Source organism: Panicum virgatum, chromosome 7N, assembly GCF_016808335.1.
Source record: "Panicum virgatum strain AP13 chromosome 7N, P.virgatum_v5, whole genome shotgun sequence".
In the NCBI taxonomy this organism is placed as follows: domain Eukaryota; kingdom Viridiplantae; phylum Streptophyta; class Magnoliopsida; order Poales; family Poaceae; genus Panicum; species Panicum virgatum.
Genome location: NC_053151.1, coordinates 28,452,429 through 28,462,049, shown reverse-complemented (window position 1 = coordinate 28,462,049; position 9,621 = coordinate 28,452,429). Strand labels below are relative to the sequence as shown.

The 9,621-nt window shown below is 39.8% G+C and overlaps 2 long non-coding RNA genes across 2 annotated transcripts; one reads left to right on the top strand and one right to left on the bottom strand.

Annotated features, from left to right (window-relative positions):
- LOC120683884 lies at window positions 1–6,442 on the top strand. Its single transcript, XR_005678969.1, has 5 exons — window positions 1–111; window positions 389–604; window positions 1,605–3,013; window positions 3,601–4,202; window positions 5,724–6,442. It is a non-coding gene; the product is annotated as an uncharacterized LOC120683884 (long non-coding RNA).
- On the bottom strand, window positions 3,186–4,120 carry LOC120683883. Its single transcript, XR_005678968.1, has 2 exons — window positions 4,007–4,120; window positions 3,186–3,898 (listed from the first exon to the last, which is right to left on the bottom strand). It is a non-coding gene; the product is annotated as an uncharacterized LOC120683883 (long non-coding RNA).
- Window positions 6,443–9,621: the final 3,179 nt, after the last annotated feature.

Sequence of the window (9,621 nt, the reverse complement as noted above, 5' to 3'; positions counted from 1 at the left end):
TCGCTTTCGGAAGGCGAAGCGAAACGGCAGCGGCCGCGGCTTCGTCGGCGCCTCGCCCTCCGGCCTCTCCGGTCCTCTCGTCGTGCTCGGCGAACGGGCTTCTGAATCGAGGTAAGCATCTAGGGGAGCCACTTGCCACGGCTGCGCTCTTGCTCTTGCTCATCGTCGGAGGCGGTCGAGGTCTCGATTTTTCCGTGCATGTTTGGGAGCATTTTCACCAACATTTCGTGCTTTTCTTGTTTGATTCTTTACAGCCCCTATTTTGATCTTAGATTCGTGATTGCAGCCTTTTGCGGGACCATTTCTTCGTCTTCTTTTTTTTGGATCCGTACAACACTAGTTTAAGCTATATTTTGTGCTTTAGTTGCAATTAAAATCTTTCGTGCAGATGTCTGCAAGACTGCAATGTCGCAGTTTAACTATGCCCCAGCCTTCCAATCCAGGCCGGTATCTGGTAATCCCGTTGAGACATTTCCATGTGACGTGATGTGATTTCCGCGGGATCATGGCCGGCAATATGCCTCTGCGGCACTTGGGTGACTGCATATGCAGCCAAACTTGTCGGCATTGGGACCCTTTGGTGGATAAATAGGGCCTGCATTAGGTGAATGTTCTTGTCTTCATTCTTCAGATGTTGAGCGTAGGTCCCTTATATTCCATATTTCCATTGCACATGTCAGGGTAACATCATATATTGTCAGCAGTTTTCTTTTGGCAGACTACATTTCAATACCCCAAATTCTTCTGTTAAGCAAAAAAGTGCAAGTAATAGATATTTTGTTATTTTTATTGACAATTGGATGAATTACTATCGGTTCTTTTAGAGCGTCATGTTCATCTGGTATAACTCATTCTCTTTTTTGTTAGAGTTTCAAATGTTATGTTGAATGCTAGGCAGTTTTAGCTCGCCCTGTACATGGTCCGGTTTCACCGGCTTTTGGTTAAAAACCAACCCAAACTGTCAGAGAGCGCAGTTGGCGGTTTGGAAACCCGTGGGTTGGACGGTTACCAGAATAACCCGCCGCTAACTGCAGAAAACATAATTACACAAGCGAAATACTAGCTGCTAGGGGGGGGGGGGGGGGGGGGCGGCACCAGCTGTCGCACTGGAGGATGAATTTTTAGATGATGATGCGGCCGCAGGTTGCGTGGGATGGGCACCAGCTGGTGTTTACGAGGTGCCGCATGGAAACAACTCACGATTCACGAAGGTACACTGTGTACAAGCTACTACTTGAGCCTTGAACGGGTTACGCGGTTCAAACCAGACGCAAACCAGCCCGTGCATCATCTCCTGAAGCGGTTTAACTTGGGCTGGTTATATGTTGCCCGGGTCGAAACCGGACCATGTGCAGGGCGAGTTTTAGCCCCATTGCTCATATATTCCGCATGTAGTGTTGTAGCCACTTGCTATTTAGCTTCTTGGACTACTGGGTTGTAACTTGAGATGAAGTTTGCTGATGCTGAAAGAAACGTGCAGAGTTGCAATGTTATATTTCCTTTTTCTGTATTATGTACAATAAATTCATATGAACTATTTAGTTGGTTACCTTCTTGATTTTTTACTCCTCACTAAGATATTTTGCATTCTGTATTCTTTGCAGTTATGAGATATACTAGCTGGTACAGAATCTGTTGCACACTGGATTGCTTGACCACAAATACAACGAAAATGACCTTGACGTTTGTGATGTTAGCACAGAAAGGTGTTAGAAGAGGACATCAACTTCCTGTGAATTTTGTTTAGGTATTCATGAACTGATATCCTGCTTCTTCCTTTGGTTCTGTTGAAGACACCTTTAACCTCAACTTAAAAATATCCGTGGAGCTTCAGTGTGGGACACTCTACATCATGTACTTTTGGATATATTCACCTGTGTTGACCTTAGCTGCAGTTTGAGCGCTCATTATTATGTGCAGTTCAGAAGATCCATTATTCCTCTTATTCTTTAATTTCCCTCTTCAGTAAAATCTCTCAGGCCTCAGATTTATCATTTTTCACTAATGATTTAGGAATTATGTTTATACGAGAAATAATATAATTTGTGAATACGGAAGAACATACACATTGATAAAAGAGGGTAACACCTTGGTGTTCCTTTATTTGTTTCAATTCTATCAATTCTATCATACTCTAATTTGATTCCATGCAGATGTTTGCACTTAACTATTTGCTTATATACTTTAGGTGTGTCAAATTTGTATCTTGGTTGATCATTTCATTTGAGAGTTGAGATCATGGGTTTGTCAGTTGTCTATGACAAGGCAAGTACACATAGTTTCTCACATTCACCAAATGAATCGGCTGCAGACATGTTGCCAGATAAATTAGCTAATTTTTTATTTTGAACAAAATGTACCGTTGTAGACTTTGGCCTGATATTTCAATTCTTCTATGTTTCTTGTAATTTTTTATGTTGTTCTTGTCATTTTGTTTCTTTCTTTCTCTAATAACAGCTCATTCATTTTCTGTTGTCTTGTCATTGAACTACCATATTACTGCATAAAACACTTGTTTTACAATGAATGAAATGAAAGGGACAAGTTTGCTATTTCCAGTCAACATGAATTAAAGGACGCCTACTATATATGCACATGTTTTTTTTTTTGATCTTTGGATCGTTCTTTTGATGTGATTCAGACCAACTTGTAGTATGGCTGGTCATGTATCTGATAATGATCATCTGGACTTAACCTGAGGCGTCTTTATCAAGTGAACTTAAATATATTGGCTTGACAAAGTTGACCAAAGAAGCATTGAGTAAGGTTGTTGTGTCATAATGCACATATTCAGATGGATGTATAATGGAAAGAGATAGAGTGACGCATGCTGAAATTAATTAGTATTTATTGCATGGCGTCACTTCATCTTTTTTCAACAGTTTTAAACATATCTCTTTCCAATTTGAATTCCATCACCATTTCAATTGCTTAACGTCTTCTTCAGGGCTAGTTGAGAGAATCCATGAAGCACCCTCTTTATGTTGCAACGTGGAAGCAGTAATGCCAATTGGTCAGTTCAGCTAACCTGTGATGCCAACTTCCTAATACCCCTTTTCTGGGGGTTGACTGTTCTTGCTCTGTTATCCCCTTCTCCCTGTTTTGGGTTTGGATGACTTATCTAACATAAAACATTGATGAAATTGGAATTGGTGTCTTGGGGAAGCTCGGATTTGTAACTCATATGGATGATAGGATGATGTTACTTCTCAATTTCACACTATCAGGGGTGAACTTTTCTTGTTATCTTGAAATGAAAAGGCAGGAAGTCTGGTCCTATCTCTAAGCAAAACTATTACATTTAGAGCCTCGAAAGGAGGAAACAAGGATGAAGGATATAGTCCCCACTCCCCAGTGTATCTGTGGTATATCAAAATTGTGATAGTAACACATGGGTGCTAGCTTCACAATTTTTATGGATATATCACAGTTACACTGAAGAAATGACCAGACAAAATAGACTTACTGGACCTAGGACTTCATATAGCGCTTTTTCTTGATGTGCCGCCTAATGGAACCATGTTTGAATGTTTCTCATCCCTTCCTGCTCCTGCTGCTATTGCTGTTGCCGTTGTTCTTACTGTTGTTGTTATCCTGCAGGAAGTCAAGGAGCACGGGGCTCTTGCACTGGGGGCACCTAGGGTCATCCTGGGGGAGCATCACATAGATGAAGCAGCGAGGGCAGGCTGCAAGAACCATGGACGTAGCCTCAGGGCTGTTGGACCACTGCAGGCCATGCTCGTTCTCAGATGACAGGCAGGAGCTCGGGGATGACTCCTCGTCAGCCATCGTCCTCCTGGAGGAGTCTCCAGTTGCCGGAAGTGAAAGGTTCAGCTTCAGGTCAAGGCCCCTAGAGCTCTTCCTGTTGCTGCGACTCATCCTGGGAGGGATGTGATGGCTGCATCCATCAAACGTTTGAATCAGCTGGTTGAGATACACACCTCAGAATGACTTTCCTACTCTTACAAGGATTAGATGCCTGGATACATATAGCAAGGGAACTTACTGTTTTGCAGGGTGATGAAGCGCTGGATGTGAGCAGATGGAGATGAGAGCGATGTGTGATGCTCTTAGAGGAGAGGACTCTGAGCTTTAGAATGCTCAGAGGTGTTTCTTCGGTGCTGTTGGAGAAGAGATGGGTGGTATTTATAGTGGGGGAAGGATGGGAGGTCAATTGGTTTTCTTTAATGTGACAGTAAGAGGTACGCTCCCATTTAATTACTCCCTATCTCGTGGTAGTAGTACATTATACACATTTTATTGCCTATCATATTCATGGTTGGGGAGTGGCAAGGGAAGGATTGAATATATGTTGGGTGGGAGAGAAGTGCGAGGTGAGAGGCTTTGTGGTGGCCTGTTGGATCATATGCAACGGATTGACAAATCTAAATGAGGAAGACAGGAGCTGGAATACATATCTACAGCTGTTGTGCTTTGCTTTGCTTTGCTTTTTCCAAATGAGAACCAGTGCTGGGAAGCTTCTATTATGGTGCATACTGTATTGGTAAACAAATTTAGCTTATAATTGGTATTTTTTAGCTTGCTAGCGATGAAAAGTGATTGCTCCACAACTTTTTTCTAGATCTTGGCATATTTTTTGTTGCATTGTGGGTGAGTGTTGAGACTCCCTGTTGATATCTAAATCATATTTCGAAATTTTGAAAATGAGTAACCTCCGACAGATTTTAGAAATAATCCCTTATATGCCACTGGGAAGTTAGGTGGACTCATCAGATAATTATGACAATTATTATTGGCTGAGCAGTTGAGTGTTGAAAAACTCATCAATTTTCTTTCCTTTTGATTATTTATAAATCTTGTACAGTAGAATTTTGACTGGCTCTCCAATTGATTTCACAACTTGATGTGGCCTTGAATGGAATTTATTGGGCACAGTATTTCAAATGCACAATACTGCTAAATGTGCACTAAATGGACTTGAACGTTGGGCCATTGTTTTTGTTTATTTGAATAAATGAGGCTCTTCAATACTCTAGATGGTGTACTGCTGCTAGCTCATACAATTAAGTCTTTAGATGGCGCAAGGCAAGGCCTCTGTACCCATACATCGCCTGGTGCGCATCTTGATACAATGACAAAGAGATAAGCAAACTCATTAATGTCACTTTGTTTGATGCACATAAGAGTAGCCCCTTCTATTAGTCATCTCCCACGCTGCATCACAGCTCTGCTGGGGTTTTGATTGTTTCCAGCTTGCAAAGTCTAAATGCTGACAGTGTATATATTAAATTTGACAGTTGACTTATTAGTATTATGGAGATATTGCATCCCAGTTTGCGGCTTAATCTCCTTTCACTTAAAAAAAGGGCAAAAAATTGCTTTTCAAGTCATAGTAGGAACCCACTAATGTAATCTCCCAAGATTGCTTCCATATCTCACCTTGGTTAATGATGATGACACACAACTCACTTAAAGTTGTTTTGGTTTGTGTGTTGCATTGGGTCTGGTCAATGCTACTGCCTGCTACTCTACTTGGTTAAGGGGGAGCCATCTGTGCATTTGTTTTTTCTTGTGCCTTTGCTGGAACTAATCCCAGCATTAATGCCACTTTTGGGGCAAATGGAAGCAGTAATGAATGGTTTTGGGATCCAGAGCCGAATTGTATTCGCCTTGGGATCAAAGATTAAAATCTGCTTTACCCGAGTGCATATTTTTTTGCCATCATTCGCCATGATTCCTTGTTGATGTGTTTAACATTGCAGGTGGAAGGCGCGGAGTTGAACGCAACTTCAGCCCAACTACGGAGACAAGGGGGTTGACCTGAATGTGGCCTCATAACTGTGGCACTAGGTTACTTAGTACAGGATATAGTTTAAAATGATTTTACATGTATAAATTGTGATTAGTCGGTGTTTTGTGTCAATCCCATGTGCCCTTTTTTAAATTCAATAGAGCATTCTAATGCATTGATTAAAGCTTACCAAAGGAAAAAAGAAAAGTCCCACGCGTCAGTCATGTTATTGTGGTTTCACCTGTTGCAACTGGTAACACAATTTTTTGTTGATTGAGAAATTAGCAGAGACTGATGGATCAAATTCTGAGTAAACCCATACGGACGAAGTATGATTTCTCCAGAAGTCTCAAAATTGCTGTACACCTGAGTTTTCCTTTTGAATTCCATTTTGTATGTAGTTTAATAATTTATCTTGGTATTGGTATAAAACTGTTTTAAGCTTCACAACTTGATTTCTGGTGCAGGTCTGCTGGCGTTAAACTGATAAATGGCCACTCACATGGCGTCAAAGTGTTTAACTGTTGATGCGATCACCCTTTTTGTGATAAGTAGTGCGTGAACCAAATTCCTTATGTAAATTTAAATTATATAATTTGTTTTTCTTAATGAAATCACTACAATATTTGAATTGTATATTAGAACTTTAGAAGACAAATAGAGAAACTGCAGTGCAAAATGCATGATTTAGCCCATGTAATGTTCAGTTTCAATTATTTGCCGTTTTATTTTCTATGGCAACATAGCTGTGCCAGGGAGATTGAGGTAAAAAATGTAGTGTCTGTTACTGGACTTTAAAATTCTTTTATTTTTCCAAACTTTCTACAAATTCTACCACCAAATAACATCTCCCATTCACGTTTCCTCATGCATAACAAAAACAAATTACCGTTTTTCTTTCTTTTCCTAAAATATACCCATGATCAACCATGCACATTCCTCGATAATACCTCCTGATAGCTTTTTGGTCTGGTCCTATCATCCTATGTGTGTTTTATGTAATAGTCCAGTTTTAGAGCTGTAAATTCCTCCCTCTGGTCCAAGGCGTAAAATGTTTTTCCTTGTAATTGGACCACTATCTCTCAATACAAAGATGCACAGCTCCCCTTTCAAAAGAAAAAAGATACACAGCTCTCATATGTGTTCAAGAAAGAAAAAACCCTGATTGCTTAGAAAAAAGTATTACTGCATCTATCAATCTCTCCAAAATTTGCCTTCCAGGGACAGGCAACCTTTGCAACTTCCAAAAGCCACCGTGCAACTAGAATTCGTCTAGATCTTGGTTCTCAGTTTGGGATCGAAGCAGTGAAGGAAGAATTTGTCAAATTCGGCTGTAATTCTACTTTATGGTACAGTTTTTTTCCTGTATTGGTTCTTAATGTTTTCTTAAAATACAAATCATTTATAAGATGCCTTAGGCGTCTCTCATCACTTATAAAAGAGCAGTTTGCCTTGTACGCAGCAAACCTGGTGCCTGATAATTCCAAAGCCGCTTCATGTACCTAAACCGAGATAATTACCATTTTTTTCCATGGAGATCTGTGAAAGTCATCTTCATTTGTTGGAGCGACAATGCAGTGATATAGAGAAGCACCTAACAATAATCATATAGCACCGAGTAACATAAGGGTAAAATATCCAGCAAAAACTTATCAGTAAAAAACCACAAGATGGCAAAAAAAATTTTATAGTAATGTGTGCCGTAGCCAGTTATCCATAAGTGTGTCATTTATTCGTCAAGTGGCCCATCATTGCATACTGCATGCAATCCCTTCAAATCACGAAAAAGGAAATAAAGGTGAATTATAAAAAAATGATTACACTAGGAAGCTCCAAACTCATATATGATTATCATTTAATTTCCACTATACTTGATTCTGAAATCTTTACAATTGAAAGATAAGAAAAGATATGTAGAGAAACCGATAGCAGTCTTCCTATTGGCAGTCGGCCTTAGATTTCCATCTCTCCCCTATTGCTTTGGAAGAATAGAAAAATAGATCAGCCCACCCACGAAGGGAACATCTTCCATTATCTTAACCTTGCAACACCGTGGGGTTTAAGTGCCACGGCTATCTGTAACTCGCGGTTCAAAAGCAATTTAAGGCTAAATATCATATTCCAGTCACAAGTGAAAAGATCCTGCGCATTAATGTTGCAGGAGTGAGTCAAACGCCTAATCTTCTCACACACGCACGAGCGCGTCCGACTAACAATGCATTAAAGCATCCGAAGCATCTTTTAAAAAACAAAAGAAAAAACAATGCATTAAGCTACAATTTGTTTAACTTAGTTTGAAGATAGTGGACTCAGAGTGCAGGCATCACATTAATCTTCCTTTTAATGCTAGTACGAACTCAGGAGTTGACTACTGCAAGAAACTGACACGTTGTTAGAGGGAACAAAGCATTAACGCAGTTGCTTCAAGATACTGCCATGAGCTTCATAGCCCAACTTGAATAAACTACACAAAAAAGTTTTGAACCTTCATAATACCACCATAAGTGTCTTAGTACAAACTATAGTCCTAATGTCAACCCATAGGACCAGTCTAGATCTTATTCAATATTTTTTCCAGTTCATGTTTTGTTCCAGCTTATACTTGTCCTATATGTTCTAAACAATTTAACTATATGCTTCTATTATTTATTTAAAACTACGGAGAAGCACTGGTGCAACATGACATTAATATTATTGAAATTATATGAGAACAGTTGATGAAATTATTAAGCCAAGCAGAGCATTTTATGACTCAAAATTTGAATAGTTTCTAGCAACCTGCCAAAAAATGGATCATATGATTCAGTCAATCCATATAAGTGAAATTGCATGAGACTCGTCACTGTAGTCCAACCTACATTAGACCCACTTCTTCAACGGATTTGCCTACATGTCAGAAGGTTCTTATGCAGAGAGATTCTTTTAGTCAAATAATCACACCTTAATCACCAAACAAAGATCAAGCAGGACAAATTTAGCGCCCCATCTGCACCACGGCAAGAACTGCGAACTTCCTCCAAAGAGGCATTACCCCAGGATTCAGTACGTGCACCATGATGGTAGACATGTGCCACGACATGCGCATACACTCGTGCGCATGCTCACAGGGAGACATAGTGCTAACAGGCACACATCCCACTAAGAATCTAAGACAGCAACCAGATAAGCAGAGTTTAAATATTTTTTATATACTCCCCAAATTGTTGTTACTGTTATGAAGCTACTACTATGAATACCATAAGGTCAATGTTTGAATCAAAGTTCGATTTCATTAATAACAAGATCATTGACCTGGGAGAGTGGTATTGGTGCAGGACCATACGTGGGCAAGTTATTAATACCCTCGACATGAAGATAAGTTTGTCTGCCAGGCCTTGTTTAGATCCCAAAACGCAAAACGCAAAATTTTTGTAAATCGCTTGCATGGTGTACTAAATGTAGTCAAAAAATAAATCGCATTACACAAATGAACTGTAAATCGCGAGACGAATCTAATGAGCCTAATTATGACGTGATTAGACACTAAATTGCTACAATAATGCTATAGTAAACATGCTCTAATGATGGATTAATTAGGCTCATTAGATTCGTCGCGTAGTTTACAGACGAGATCTGTAATTAGTTTTGTGATTAGTCTACATTTAATACTTCAAATATTGAAGATTCCCTTCCAAAAACGAAAAATGCAAAGTGATCTAAACACACCCCTAAACACAAAAGATCGTGCACCACCTATGGAAGAGATGCTCCAGCAGGCTAGGTGGGTAGCCACTAGGCGAGGTTTATATACCTAGGATAGCACATGCACAGCACTAACTTTCAAGCACATCTGCAAAAGTATTTTGTATCTACCAATTTACTAATATCCT